General features: G+C 48.1%; 1 long non-coding RNA gene across 2 annotated transcripts; it reads right to left on the minus strand.

Moving 5' to 3' along the window:
- Positions 1-2,762: 2,762 nt before the first annotated feature.
- On the minus strand, positions 2,763-14,779 carry LOC135363499 (uncharacterized). Of its 2 annotated transcripts, XR_010409187.1 has the most exons (4): positions 12,849-14,779; positions 12,108-12,408; positions 6,362-6,621; positions 2,763-3,615 (listed from the first exon to the last, which is right to left on the minus strand). It is a non-coding gene; the product is annotated as an uncharacterized LOC135363499 (long non-coding RNA). The 2 variants fall into 2 exon arrangements; XR_010409188.1 differs by lacking the exon at positions 2,763-3,615 and having other exon boundaries at positions 5,960-6,621.
- Positions 14,780-14,794: the final 15 nt, after the last annotated feature.

Raw genomic sequence — 14,794 nt, forward strand, 5'->3', positions numbered from 1 at the left:
GGGGTGACTGGGTGATAGACACTGGGGAGGGTAGGTGCTCTGGCAAGCGCTGTGAATTGTGCAAGACTGTTGAATCTCAGATCTGTACCTCTGAAACAAATAATGCAATCTATGTTAAGAAAAAAAAAAAAAGAGGGCGCCTGGGTGGCTCAGTTGGTTAAGCGACTGCCTTCGGCTCAGGTCATGATCCCGGAGTCCCGGGATCGAGTCCCGCATCGGGCTCCCTGCTCGGCAGGAAGCCTGCTTCTCCCTCTCCCACTCCCCCTGCTTGTGTTCCCTCTCTCGCTGTGTCTCCCTCTGTCAAATAAATCAATAAAATCGTAAAAATATATATCTTTAAAGAAATCCAGTTCCGGGACATCCGTGCCGTCCAACACTAGTACGGGGTGGGCGGGGGAGGTGCTCTAGAAGAGTTAAATATTGATGATGATGATGATGATGATGGAGAAGAAGAAGAAGGAGGAGGAGGAGGAGGAGGAGGAGGAGGAGGAGAACTGTTCCATGCTATTAAGGGTAAAACAAAAACAAGGCGTAGAACTTCCTCTGGCTCGTAAAGGGGGAAAAAAAAAATGGTTTGGGTTTTGTTTTTTGTTTTTTCTTTCTTCCTGTTTCAACTAAGCGCATTTCAGGGCACCTGACTGGCTCCGGTCGGAGGAGGCCCACGCGACTGCGACTCTTGATCTGCAGGGGTCGTGAGTTCCAGCACCATGCTGGATGATCACTCAAAAAGCTTTCAAAAACAAACACGCAAACAACCGACACCGAGCAGCATTAACCATCAAAGATACACACCTGTGACGAATACGACGTCAGAGGAAACCACGAGCAGCAGTAGCAGAGGATAGGACACTAGAGGGCAACAGAGCCCCATCCATAGGTGCTAGGGGCACTTGAACGCTTTCTGTGTCCACTAGGGACCTCGAAAAAACTTCACTCCCCTATCCAGGGAGGAGAGGGGAGAAGCAACCTCCAGCAAGAATTCCTTTGATTATCTTAATCGCAGGAAACAAACTGAGTGTTGTTGGAGTGGGGGGTGGGGTGGGAGGGATGGGGTGACTGGGTGATGGACACTGGGGAGGGTGTGTGCTCTGGTAAGCGCTGTGAATTGTGCAAGACTGTTGAATCTCAGATCTGTACCTCTGAAACAAATAATAATGCAATCTATGTTAAGAAAAAAAAAAGAAGAAGAAGAAGAAGGAGGAGGAGGAGGAGGAGGAGGAGGAGGAGGAGGTAGCAGGAGGGGAAGAATGAAGCGGGGGGAAATCAGAGGGGTAGACGAACCATGAGAGACGATGGACTCTGAACAACAAACTGAGGGTTCTAGAGGGGAGGGGGGTGGGAGGATGGGTTAGCCTGGTGGTGGGTATTGAGGAGGGCCCATTCTGCATGGAGCAGTGGGTGTTGTGCACAAACAATGAATCATGGAACACTTCATCTAAAACTAATGATGTAATGTATGGGGATTAACATAAGAATAAAATAAAAGAAAAAAAAAAGAATTCCTTTGATTAAAGGTAACTCTTACTACATTGAACTTCACCATTTCGGGGCACCTGGGGGGTGGCTCAGTCGTTAAGCGTCCGCCTTCGGCTCAGGTGACGAGCCCAGGGCCCTGGGATCGAGCCCCACATCGGGCTCCCTGCTCCGCGGGAGGCCTGCTTCTCCCTCTCCCACTCCCCCTGCCTGTGTTCTCTCTCTCGCTGTCTCTCTCTGTCAAATAAATAAATAAAATCTTTAAAAAGTAAATAAATAAATAAATAAATAAATAAATAAATAAATAAATAAATAAATAAATAAATAAAATAAACTTCACCATTTCAACATGGACCTTTAATGGTTTCCTTCCCAACCAAGCCTTTCTCCTTGCCTCCTCCTTACCCGCGTGAATCCCTGATCCCACTTCACAACATCCCCCCCCACACACACACACACCAGGCTGAAAACTGTTCTCTCTAAACCATAAATCCTGAGCATCAGGAAAGTACACGAGGAAACACAGACGAGAGAGAGAGAGAGAGAGAGAGAGAGAGAGAGAGAGAGACCAAGCAAATAATGTGGCTCTGAAGGCTGGACATCGATCGAGTTGAGAGAAAGGACCAGACATCACAAACTCGAAAAGAAGGTTTTCCTTTAAAGCTGATCTCTTCCTGAGTTGGCTAAACTACGTTCTTTACTGGTACGGCCTCCACTCAAGAGTGCGACGATCAAAAGAAGGTTTCGCAGTAAACACTTCACGGGTGCATCTATTAAAAAAAAAAAAGAAAAGAAAAGAAAAAAAAGGGCGCCTGGGTGGCTCAGTTGGTTAAGCGACTGCCTTCGGCTCAGGTCATGATCCCGGAGTCCCGGGATCGAGTCCCGCATCGGGCTCCCTGCTCGGCAGGGAGTCTGCTTCTCCCTCTGACCCTTCCCCCCTCTCATGTGCTCTCTGTCTCTCTCATTCTCTCTGTCTCAAATAAATAAATAAAATCTTTAAAAAAAAAAGTTCACGGGTGCAGGCTTCACATTGGTTTTTCAAGTACACGTATTTCAGGGCACCTGGCTGGCTCGGTCGGAGGAGGCCCACGCGACCGCGACTCTTGATCGGCGGGCGTCGTGAGTTCCAGCACCGCACTGGATGGGTGTACAGATTACATACACAAGCAGACAGGCAAAAGGAATTAGAATCGCTATGGTGATTTCGAAGAAAACAAAACAAAACTCAGGAAACAAAGTCGTCCTCTCCGGGCCCGTTTCATGCTTATGTATAGAGGCGATAGAGACCCTGTGATGTTGGCAGACAAAAGAGACAGGTCGGTGGATGGAACGCCACAGATACCCAAACAGATAGGCCCAAGCCCGACAGAAGTTTGACAAATGCGCAAAGGCCATTGGAAGGAGGAAAGACGGCCCACCTCCCCACGAAATCAGAGGGCAGGCATCAGACATCCACAGACCCAACACGCAGGCAAGCAGGCAGACAAAGAAACAAGAAAGCTGGGGCGCCTGGCTGGCTCAATCCGTGAACCGTCCGCCTGCCTTCGGCTCAGGCCCTGAGCTCAGGGTCCGGGGATCCAGCCCCACATCGGGCTCCCTGCTCGGCGGAGACTCTGCTTCTCTCTCTCTCAATCTCTCTCTCTCTCTCTCTCTCTCCCTCCCTCCCCCCTCCCTCCCCCCACCCCTCCTCTCAAATAAATAAAAGTCTTTTAAAAAGAATAATTTAAAAAAAAAAAAAAAGGAAGAAAAGAACGTCACTCACTCCCCTTCCGGCATAGGGAGGACATCTTCGGGGGGGGGCGGGGGATGGGGGGGATGCCTCTCGGGAGAAAAGGGGGAGATTCAGCGAGTCAGCGCACCCTCCTTGCACCTGTGTGTGGGGGGGGGGGGGGTGGTGGTTTGTGTGTTTCCTTGCCGCTGCTCGTTTTTTACAAGTGTATATAGAGTTCAAAACAGTATGCTGGTTTCCTTTATATCTAAGTCTTATCTCGGGTTTGGGTTCTGATGGGAGGAGGGAGGGCCACCTTTTCTTCCGACATGGTGGAGAAGGAGAAGAGGGATGCAGGCCTGTGCATATTCTTTTCCGTCGTGGGGTGAGCAGAGGACTCGGATTCAGCTCTTGCTGGATGGGATCTAATTTCTCTGTAAACAATCAGGCAAGATATCAGGCGAACAGAGGGCGAGCAAAGGTTAGCAGAACATGGACAAGATTGGCTATGGGTGCTGGAGTTTCCAAAGCAAGGATTTCATCAGAGGCACGTGAATGTCAAAGATTTCCAGGGACCATGTTCATGGATGACTTGGGGTATAGGTCATTTCAAAGTTACGGTGCTACCACCCGGTCACTTGAGCATACTGTCTCCAGCTCACGGCTGCAGATGCGATATGGGGCTCCTCCAGGGATGGAATTGTGCCAGAGAAAGGGAGACAGCAGCCTGTAATTGAGCCTAAGGTGTGTCTGAGAGAGTGACTCTCTAAAGTGCCTTGAGGCAGAAGGAGACCAGCTAGATTTGTCTTTGCTAGGTATTTGTGGCAATGGGGTCGGTGTGGCTGGTGGGTGTTGTCTGTTTATTTTCTAGATTCAGAGAAAGAACTCTTCAAGTGGAAGTATTTGCACAAGGGGTCTGGCAGGATGGGAGGGTGCAGGGGTCGGTCCATTTAACAAGATAACAGGAGGATCAGGCCTTTTAAGAACTAGGCAAAGAGAGGAGTTTAGCTTTGGTCATCACAGCACCTGGCACCTCAGCAGAAACAACAGAAGGTTCCCAGGATGAATTGAGTTGCAGGAGTCAGCGTGAGCAGACCCCACCACCCTCAGCCCTTATCCCTCAGCGCCCCCCCCCCCCGCCCCCCAGGCACACACACCCGGGCAGGCAGCGGCTATAGTCCACTCCGAGCTCCAGATCTGGGTCCCGCCCCCCCACCCCCACCCCCACCCCCACCCCCACAGGGCTCCCCTGTCCTCTTCTCAGCCAGAGATGTATATGGGAGGGTGGTCCCAGAACAAATCTCCCCTCATCCACGGAAACCTTGCCAACACTTCGACCACTTTGCCTGAGCTACCAACTCATCTGTACCCGTGCGTGATTTTTTCCCTATGGACCAGGGGCCTAGTTACCAACTTAGGATGGACAGCCCCCCCCCCCCCCCAGCCTACTGTTCCAATTCGACCAGAGGACTTCAGTTGGGGGGGGATGGGGGGGCTGGGGCTGGGGCTGGGGCGGCTGATGGGACGTTCAGGGTGATCCATTCTAATGGGCCTCATTCAATCGCTTCATTCAAATGCAGAAAGCTTTCTGTTAAAGTCAGAGCCTGGAGCTTCCCTCCATTCAATGGCTTTCCTCAACTCCCCCTAACCCTTAGGCTGCAGCTTGCAAACTTCGGAGAGAGATGAGGGAGGGAGGGAGGGAGGGACGGAAGGGAGGGAGGGAGGGAGGGAGGGAGGGAGGGAGGGAGGGAGGGAAGGGAGGGAGGGAGGAGGGGAAGGGGAAAGAGGGTGTCTGAAGAGCTCACCTCATCTGGGGGCAAAAAGAGTCCCCTCCTTTTCCTAACCCACGAAACTCCAGTAAACCCTTTGGGAATCATGAATGTGGGGGATGATGTCTTACTATACTGCCTTCCAGGGATGGGTGTGCAGGTAGGAGGGTGTGGCATGGTGTGGCTGGCTGAGTCTGAGGAGGACCTTGAACACATGATGGTGGTATCTTAGCGGTCAGAGGCCAAACACAAGCATGGAGTGATAAGGGCTAAGGGCTAAGGGCTAAGGGAGGCCTGACAGGGACCGTTCTAACTCATCCACCGAGTTATGGGCCCAGCAAGCACACTCCTCTAAATCAACATTAACAGTTTATTGATTGTTGGGGCACCTGGGTGGCTCAGTCATTAAGCATGTGCCTTCGGCTCAGGTCATGATCCCAGGGTCCTGGGATCGAGCTCCGCATCGGGCTCCCTGCTCCGCGGGAAGCCCGCTTCTCCCTCTCCCACTCCCCCTGCTTGTGTTCCCTCTCTCGCTGTGTCTCTCTCTGTCAAATAAATAAATAAATACAATCTTAAAAAAAAAAAAAAAAAACAGTTTATTGATTATCCATCGACCTGTCCTCCCTCTCCCACCTGCTTCCCAAGGGAAATCCTCGGTCTCATTCCACGTAGTCACTGGCTGTTTTCGCACACCACCTTCCTGTCCAGTAAGAGGAGGAAGGAAGATGGACAAACAGGAACCAGCCCCACAGATGGCACCTCTGCACAGAGGGGTGAGTGTGAGTCTCATTGGGCCAACTGTGACTCTGAGCCATGATCCCAGGGTTGTTTAAAATATGGAACAGAAGGAGCACCTGGGTGGCTCAGTCAGAACAGCACATGACTCTTGATCTCAGTCAGGGTCCTGAGTTCAAGCCCTACACTGGGACTACAGATGATGAAAAATGAATGAATGAATGAATGAATGAATGAATGAATGAATGAATGAATTTTTAAAAATAAAGTATGTAATGTTTATCTCTTTAAAAAAAAAAAATGGAATGGAGGGGCGCCTGGGTGGCTGCCGGTTGAGCATCTGCCTTCAGCTCAGGTCATAATCTCAGGGTGCTGGGATCGAGCCCCACCCCTCTGGGGCTCCCTGCTCAATGGGGAGTCTTCTCCCTCTCCCTCTGCCCCTCCACCCACCCATGCGTGCAAGCTCTCTGTCTCTCTGTCTCTCTGTCTCTCTGTCTCTCTGTCTCTCTCTCTCTCTGTGTGTTTCTCTCTCTGTCTCTGTCTCTCTCTGTGTGTCTCTCTCTCTGAAATAAATAAATAAAAACAAACAATCAAACTTCAAAAAGGAAAAGGGCAGGGACATTTATGATTATTCATGGCGAAAGTTGGAGCACGTATATTCAGGAAACATATGTACCATAGATTCCCATGTTTACTTCGGGGTGGAGACCTGACATCTGAATGAGGCAAAACTGAGTCCCTGATGTCAGGAGGTTATCTGAGGACAAGGAGAAGAGGCTGTGGGCATGCTCTGAGAGCTGGTACAACCTGGATGGGGTCTTAGGCTCCTTTTCTCAGGTAAGGAATCAGGACCTCGCTTCTTCATAGGCTGCAGCCATTATCAGTTGACCTTGAGTCCAGACTTCTGCAGAGACAGCCAGTATTTGGTAGCAGGGCCTGAAAAGACACAATAGCTGACTAGGGGGAAACAGTTCCCTGAAAAACCAGCTTTAAGCTTTCTGCTAGCATCAACCTCATTAACCTTATGGGGCACGGTTTCAATCCCCACCCCCACCCCCACCCCCACCCCCACCAAGTGAGGATCATTCCTCAGTCTTAGGGAATTGGGATGATGATGGCTGTGGCTATTCTTTCATCTCCTCAGGGGAGGTAGGTTTTGGGTAAACGACAGTTTCTGTAAATCTTAGCTGTAACATGGCTATGTTCAGGGCTAAACAGAAGTTTTTAACCTACAGGTTAAAAGGGAATAAAAATAACAGGGAGTCAGACATGCTACATTTTTCCCTGTTAAAATTTCCCCTTGTCCATCCTGCATTCCATTTCTATGACACATGGGCAGAGGTCTGCCTTCTTTATTTAACTGCTTCAAGCTGAATTAGGGTGCAGTAGAGGCTTTGGAATGGAAGGATCTGAGACACTGCAGGTCGCAATTTTTGGTCCCTTGTGCTAATGGAGGGGGTCTCAGAGATAGTTCCTTATCTGAGAACTTGGTTATTTTTCTACATGGTTTGGGACTACATGACACCATTGATTTTATCCCCAAGTGTAGTCTAAGGAATAGTAACAGTAGAGTCAAACCCAATTCTCTCATTCTCTCTCAAATTGATCTGATATCGGTGGGTATCCAAGAATACAGATCAGTAAATTAGTCTGAGCCCCTCCCCTGGGGGGGGGGCGGTAGGTTGTGGTGGTGAAGGGCTTCTGGTAGCCAAGTAGCTTAGTGTTTGATTTTATTTACATGGGTTCTTTTTTATTTTTTTTTTTCTTTAAAGATTTCTATTAAGTAATCTCTACACTCAATGTGGGGCTCGAACTCACAACCCCGAGATCTAGAGTCGTATGTTCTACCAGCTGAGCCAGCCAGGTGCCCCTATTTATATGGGTTCTTATTTTCCAAAGAGGAGTTAATACAGGTGCAGCAAGGTGGAATTAAGGATCATAGACTCTGCCTCATTCAGCAAGTGATCTTGTAGTTAATAAGAGGCATTTCTATGGAAACAAAAGGAAAACATGGTTAATGGTTGGAACAAGGGATACACCTGGTGTCTAAGTCCAGAGGGCTGCCAGTGAGAAGGTCTCTAGATGTCAGGCTTGAAGCATCCTCCAATAGAGTGGGAGTGGGCAGGGGCAATCTGACTAATTTTTCTGGCGTATAGTTCAAATGTCTCATTTTGAGTGACTCATAGAGCAACAGGCACAAAGATTGTCTATATATGAGTTATTGTGGTCATTTCCCTGAAATTTATTTCAAGTTGTCCAGCTTTCATTTGCCAGACTTCAGGAAAAAGGACAGTTTTAGTTCTTAATGATTGTAAGATAAGAGAATGGGAGAATGTTCTGAAACAAATAATGCAATATATGTTAAGGGGAAAAAAAGAAGAAGAAGAAGAAGGAGGAGGAGGAGGAGGAGGAGGAGGAGAAAAGGAGGAGGAGAAAAGAAGAAGGAGAAGAAAAGAAGAAGACGAAAAGAAGAAGAAAAGAAGAAGGAGAAGAAAAGAAGAAGAAGAAAAGAAGAAGAAGAAGAAGAAGAAGAAGAAGGAGAGAAGAAGAAGAAGAAGAAAAGAAGAAGAAGAAGAAGAAGAAGAAGGAGAGAAGAAGAAGAAGAAGGAGAGAAGAAGAAGAAGAAGAAGAAGAAGAAGAAGAAGAAGAAGAAGAGAGAAGAAGAAGAAGAAGAAGAAGAAGAAGAAGAAGAAGAAGAAGAAGAAGAAGAAGGAGAAGGAGAGAAGGAGAAGAAGAAGAAGAAGAAGAAGAAGAAGAAGAAGAAGAAGAAGAAGAAGGAGAAGAAGAAGAAGAAGGAGAAAAGAAGAAGAAGAAGAAGAAGAGGAGGAGGAGGAGGAAGAAGGAGGAGGAGGAGGAGGAGGTAGCGGGAGGGGACGAATGAAGCGGGGGGAAATCGGAGGGGCGGACGAACCATGAGAGACGATGGACTCTGAACAACAAACTGAGGGTTCTAGAGGGGAGGGGGGTGGGAGGATGGGTTAGCCTGGTGGTGGGTATTGAGGAGGGCCCATTCTGCATGGAGCACTGGGTGTTATGCACAAACAATGAATCATGGAATACTTCATCTAAAACTAATGATGTAATGTATGGGGATTAACCTAAGAATAAAAAAATAAATTAATTAAAAAAAAGAGAGAGAATGGGAGAATGTTGGAAACCTTAGTTTGAAGAGTCACAGTCAGATACTCAAGGAAACCAGAAGGATCCAGGATCCAGTCCAGTTTTATAGGCAAACAATAAACGTTCAAAGATAATTAATCTAACACTCACAAAAGTGTGTTATTGAAATGTAATCTTTCTCTCTAAAGTCACCTTCATTCCTGTCAAAGATAGCCAAAAGAAGATTAATTTGTTTGTAAAACAAGTCCAGTTTTAACAAACTTGGCCCAATCATCTACGTAGGGACAGCAAGAATAGCAATTGACCATATATGGGGTCTTTCTTCTCTTTTCTTTTTCCTTTCCTTCTTTTAAATCTGCTTTGATGGAGCTTTTTACAAGGAATTTTAGATTGATCCTTTAACTGCCTTTTTAAAGCCGAGAACCAAGCCAAATATTGGCCATCAGATTCGCCTGCAAGACTTGTAGATTTGCGGAGGGGTAGACGAACCAGGAGAGACGATGGACTCTGAACAACAAACTGAGGGTTCTAGAGGGGAGGGGGGTGGGAGGATGGGTTAGCCTGGTGGTGGGTATTGAGGAGGGCGCATTCTGCATGGAGCACTGGGTGTTGTGCACAAACAATGAATCATGGAACACTACATCTAAAACTAATGATGTGATGTACGGGGATTAACATAAGAATAAAAAAAATTACAAAAAAAAAAAAGACTTGTAGATTTGGGTGAATTCCTCTCTTCTTTGAGGGCCTCCAAATTTCCTGAAGTTCCTGCATCTGCCAGGAGGTGGTACTCTTCACTCACCTGGTAAGGTTGAGGGGACCTCTCTAAGCAAGGTTATCAGGCCAACATTTCTAAGGGGCTTTACTGGCTCCATAAAGTCAATCTGACTTTCTTAAAGCAGTCTCACCATATCTGAGTCTACGCATGTGTCTCTTCGAGATGACAGTCCAGGGGCACCTGGCTGGCTCAGTCGGTAGAGAGCACGACTCTTGATCTCAGGGTTGTGAGTTCGAGCCCCACGTTCAGTGTAGAGATTATTTAAAAAATAAAATCTCGGAGGAGCGCCTGGGTGGCTCAGTCGTCAAGCGTCTGTCGGCCTTCGGCTCAGGTCATGATCCCAGGGTCTTGGGATCGAGCCCCACATCGGGCTCTCTGCTTGGCCGGGAGCCTGCTTCTCCCTCTCCCGCTCCCCCTGCTTGTGTTCCCTCTCTCGCTGTGTCTCTCTCTGTCAAATAAATAAATACAATCTTAAGAAAGAAAAAAAGAGTACACTAACAATCCAAGAAAACCTTGTCATTTTAACATAGAAAACCCAAATCTCAATCTTATACCAGTGTGCTTTTCTTCTTCTTTTTTTTATTCTTATGTTAATCCCCTACATTACATCATTAGTTTTAGATGTGGTGTTCCATGATTCATTGTTTGTGCACAACACCCAGTGCTCCATGCAGAATGGGCCCTCCTCAATACCCACCACCAGGCTAACCCATCCTCCCACCCCCCTCCCCTCTAGAACCCTCAGTTTGTTGTTCAGAGTCCATCGTCTCTCATGGTTCGTCCGCCCCTCCGATTTCCCCCGCTTCATTCGTCCCCTCCCGCTACCTTCTTCTATTTTTTTTTTCTTCTTCACATAGATTGCGTTATTTGTTTCAGAGGTACAGATCTGAGATTCAACAGTCTTGCACAATTCACAGCGCTTGCCAGAGCACCTACCCTCCCCAGTGTCTATCAGCCAGTCACCCCATCCCTCCCACCCCACCCCCCACTCCAGCAACCCTCAGCTTGTTTCCTGCGATTAAGAATTCCTCCTATCCGTGAGATCATAGGATACATGTCTTTCTCTGTTTGACTTATTTCGCTCAACATAATACCCTCCAGTTCCACCAGTGTGCTTTTCAAACTGCCTTCTCCCAAGCTCAGTCAGTCCTGACCATGCATAAAATTCCTTTTCAAAAATTCTCCTTCACAAACCCCTTCCACAATTTCCTTTTTCATTCAGACTCGGTCTTAAAGTTTTCTTTCTTTAAGTACCCAGTCCCGTTTCAGTACACCATTACTTCCTTTTCCCTCAACAAAAAAAATGTTTTCTCATTTCTTGTACCTCTTTTACACGTCTCCTACCTTCCCACACACGGAGTTGTTTTTGTTATCATTTTGTAGCAGTCCCAATTCCATGTGGCAGAATTTTAATTCTTAGAAATCTCAGTCTCTGGTGAAACGTTAGTAGTAACCAATGGCGCACTCTCTATTACACCAGAATTCTTTAGATTGGCAAATGTATGAATATATTTCATAAATTTTATTTATTTGACAGAGAGAGACACAGCGAGAGAGGGAACACAAGCAGGGGAAGGGACAGAGGGAAAAGAAGGTTCCCCAATGAACAGGGAGCCCAATGCGGGGCTCGATCCCAGGACCCTGGGATCATGACCTGAGCCGAAGGCAGACGCTGAACGACTGAGCCACCCAGGCACCCAAACGTGGTTGGTTGGTTGGTTGGTTTTTATAAAGGTGATGGAGAGGTATATTTTGATAACCACAAATACAGGCTCACTGTTGTGACGGGAGCGTGGCACATTCCACTGCCCACCCAACGGCTTGTAACGCAGGGAGAACCGAATCCAAGTGCTTTTATGACAAAGAAAAGAAAGAAAAGGAAAGAAAGAAAGAAAGAAAGAAAGAAAGAAAGAAAGAAAGAAAGAAAGAAAGAAAGAAAAAGGGAAAGAAAGAAAGAAAGAAAGAAAGAAAGAAAGAAAGAAAGAAAGAAAGAAAGAAACGCAAAGTTGATTATTTGTATTATGTGTGACATTGATAGCTCCAAAACCACGTCTTTTTAAAATAAACCAACAACCTTGAATTGGCTTTAACGCCAAAGAAGTTGCACCTGCGTCCACTAAAAAGTCAATCGATTGTTTTCCCCCATCAGACTCCTTGGGGAAAGTCTGAAGCGGGCGGTCTAAGATCAGCGGAGCCCTCGGGCCCCTTCCTGCTAGTTTGGGAGGTGCTCCAATTTAAACCTCATAAGGAGGTGGCCCAAGGGCTTGGGCCCAAGGGCAAGGGCTTTTGCTCCTTGATAAGGGGGTGGGGAGGAGGAGGAGGAGGAGGAGGAGAAAGGGGAGCCCATGGCACCCGGGGGGGGGGGGGCGGGGGGGCGGGGGTAGGGAAGGGCGGCTGAGACGGCGGCAGGGGAGTAGAGCACTCCAGGCACACACACCAGTGGTGCAGAAACGGGGCAGGGGAGGCGGCAAGGGAGCCATTGGTAAGGCCCAGGGCACATATACATTTACAGTTTTGGACGAACCTTTTCTTTTTTTTCTTCTCCGCCTCCGCCTCCGCCTCCGCCTCCGCCTCCGCCTCCGCCTCCGCCTCCGCCTCCGCCTCCGCCTCCGCCTCCGCCTCCGCCTCCGCCTCCGCCTCCGCCTCCGCCTCCGCCCCTTTCTTCATCTCCTTCTGCTTAATAGGCTTTGTCTGTGGTGGCTTTTCAGCCCTCCGGAAGCCAGTGGGTTGGGCATCGGTTCTGGTGCCTGTACTTGGGGAGGAGGAGGAGTGGATTTCAGATTTCTAGCATCGGCCTGTCTTCCTCCTCTTCTTCATTATTTTGACTGTTGGGAAGTGGGGGTAAGGTCAGGTGTGTTAAATTTTTGTCTATCTCTGGGCCGTCCCTTGGGTCCCTTACCTTGAGGCATCTTTATTGTGGAGTGACATAAGAGTCTGAATGTAGGGAATTTCATCCCAGATCATGTGAGCTTGAAAAACTGGGTTTATTCTTATCTGAGTTTTACCATGCCCGATTTTTACGAGCACCTGCCTCTAAACTCTTTAAGTAGGGGCACCTGTGTGGCTCAGGCAGTTAAGTGTCTGCCTTGCGTTCACATCATGATCCTGGGGTCCTGGGATGGAGCCCCACATCCGGCTCCCTGCTCCGCGGGGAGTCTGCTTCTCCCTCTCCCAATGCCCCCCCACCCCCAGCTCGTGTGCTCTCTCACTCGCTTTCTTTCAAAGACATAAATAGAATCTTTAATAAAAATAAAACTCGGGGCACCTGGATGGCTCAGTGGTTAAGCGTCTGCCTTTAGCTCAGGTCATGATCCGAGGGTCCTGGGATCAAGCCCCTGCATCGGGCTCCCTGCTCGGCGGGAAGCCTGCTTCTCCCTCTCCCACTCCGCCTGCTTGTGTTCCCTCTCTCGCTGTGTCTCTCTCTGTCAAATAAATAAATAAAATCTTTAAAGAATAAAATAAATAAAATAAAATAAAATAAAATAAAAATAGAACTCATTAAATAGAGCTCCTTTACAAATGGATGTTAGCAATAGCACCCGGAGGTGGAGGAAATACCTCACATGTATAACACATACGGACACATAGACACAAACAAGATGCAAACAAATTTTAGCCTTTGTTTCAGTCTTATTTGTGGAGAGGACATGAATGGAGAGGACACGAAAGACCCAATGTTCAAATCTCCCTCTTTTAGTAAAACAAATGCAACTGCGAAGCAGCATTACCGTGTACAGATCCCACCCGTCAGTTGTTTTCCATTCCCAATGGAAACAGGGTCGGTTTTATGCAAAGATAGCAAAAGCTGCAGCAACCAACCAACCAACCAACCAACCAACCAACCAACCAAATGAAGACCAGAGCATCTCCCTGAGTGTTGGTTCCTCCCCAAAAGTCGGGGCTTCACTGAGGGAACCAAAGAGCTTCCTAGTTTCTGATCACCCAGTCTCCTAGCAGGCTTTCTCTAATTGTGTACACAATTCAGACATGTCAAAAGAACCCCGCTTGGGCCATCTGAGACTCATGTTATCGTGAAATGTTTCCCATGCAAGTAAGCACTTGCAAGTATAGGCTCCCTATGCATTGTACATGTAGCGTGCAGGTGTTTCTTGTGAGGGTGGGCCGTTGTTTCCTCAACATTTGGTGCAGGGTTCTACAGAGTTTTGGTTTGTTTCGTTGGTTTGGTTTTCTGCACACGTGTGTGTGGGGGGGGGGTGTGGTGTGGTGTGTTGTGTGGTGTGTATCTGTGTGCACGGTATCTATCGCTGCTGCGCAGCTAGCTGATCCTCAGGGTGCATCATCCTAACACCGCAATGGCTCGAAACAGCATTTCTTTATCGATAACTTCCTGGTGCTTGCCCTGGGTGGCCCCTTGGGTTCTGCGGGTTTACGCCGGGCTCACTCAAGCAGTGGCTTTCGGCCAGAGGGTCAACTTTCACACGTCTGGCAGTCGGTGCCGCCGAGCACCGGGCTGCCTCTGTTGTCAATGCCTCTCATGCTCCAGTCAGCTAGACTGGCTTTCTTACGTGGAGGTCTCAGGACGGCATGCCAAGAAGGTCGAGAACGCCGGCAGACCACCTCTTCAGGTGTAGGCTGTGAAACCAGCCAAGTGTCACTTCTGCTCTATTCTTTGGGTCAAGACAAGTCCCAAGACCCGGTCCAAAATCAAGGGACAGAGCAATCAAGCCTACCTCTGGATAGCAGGAGCATCGAAGTCATAGGACGTGAGGGTGCACACGTGCCGGGACGTGAGGGACACACGGTTGTCGGTCTGCCACAAGGGATTCCTAAACCCTATGCCGCGATGCACATTTTTGCAAAAGTAAGCTTTACGTTTTAGCATCTAAAACATGATTTCCTTTGAATCAACCCCTAGAATTGGATTCACCAGGAAGAAGGGGAAGATGCGTTTTCCAGCCTCTTGATACAGAAGCTCTTGATTTCCAGAGGGCACTTGGAGGACCCTTCACCAGTCTCTGCTTTGTAAGGCGGGGGGAATTTTTTTTTTTTAAGATTTTATTTATTTATTTATTTGTTTGTTTGTTTGTTTGTTTATTTATTTGAGACAGAGAGAGAGAGAGAGAGAGAGAGAGAGAGAGAATGAATGAGAGAGAGCACATGAGAGGGGGGAGGGTCAGAGGGAGAAGCAGACTCCCTGCTGAGCAGGGAGCCCGATGCGGGACTCGATCCAGGGACTCCAGGATCATGACC

Source organism: Mirounga angustirostris, unplaced genomic scaffold, assembly GCF_029215605.1.
Source record: "Mirounga angustirostris isolate CCGP_5_RB_7025 unplaced genomic scaffold, mMirAng1.0.hap1 SCAF_404, whole genome shotgun sequence".
NCBI lineage: Eukaryota > Metazoa > Chordata > Mammalia > Carnivora > Phocidae > Mirounga > Mirounga angustirostris.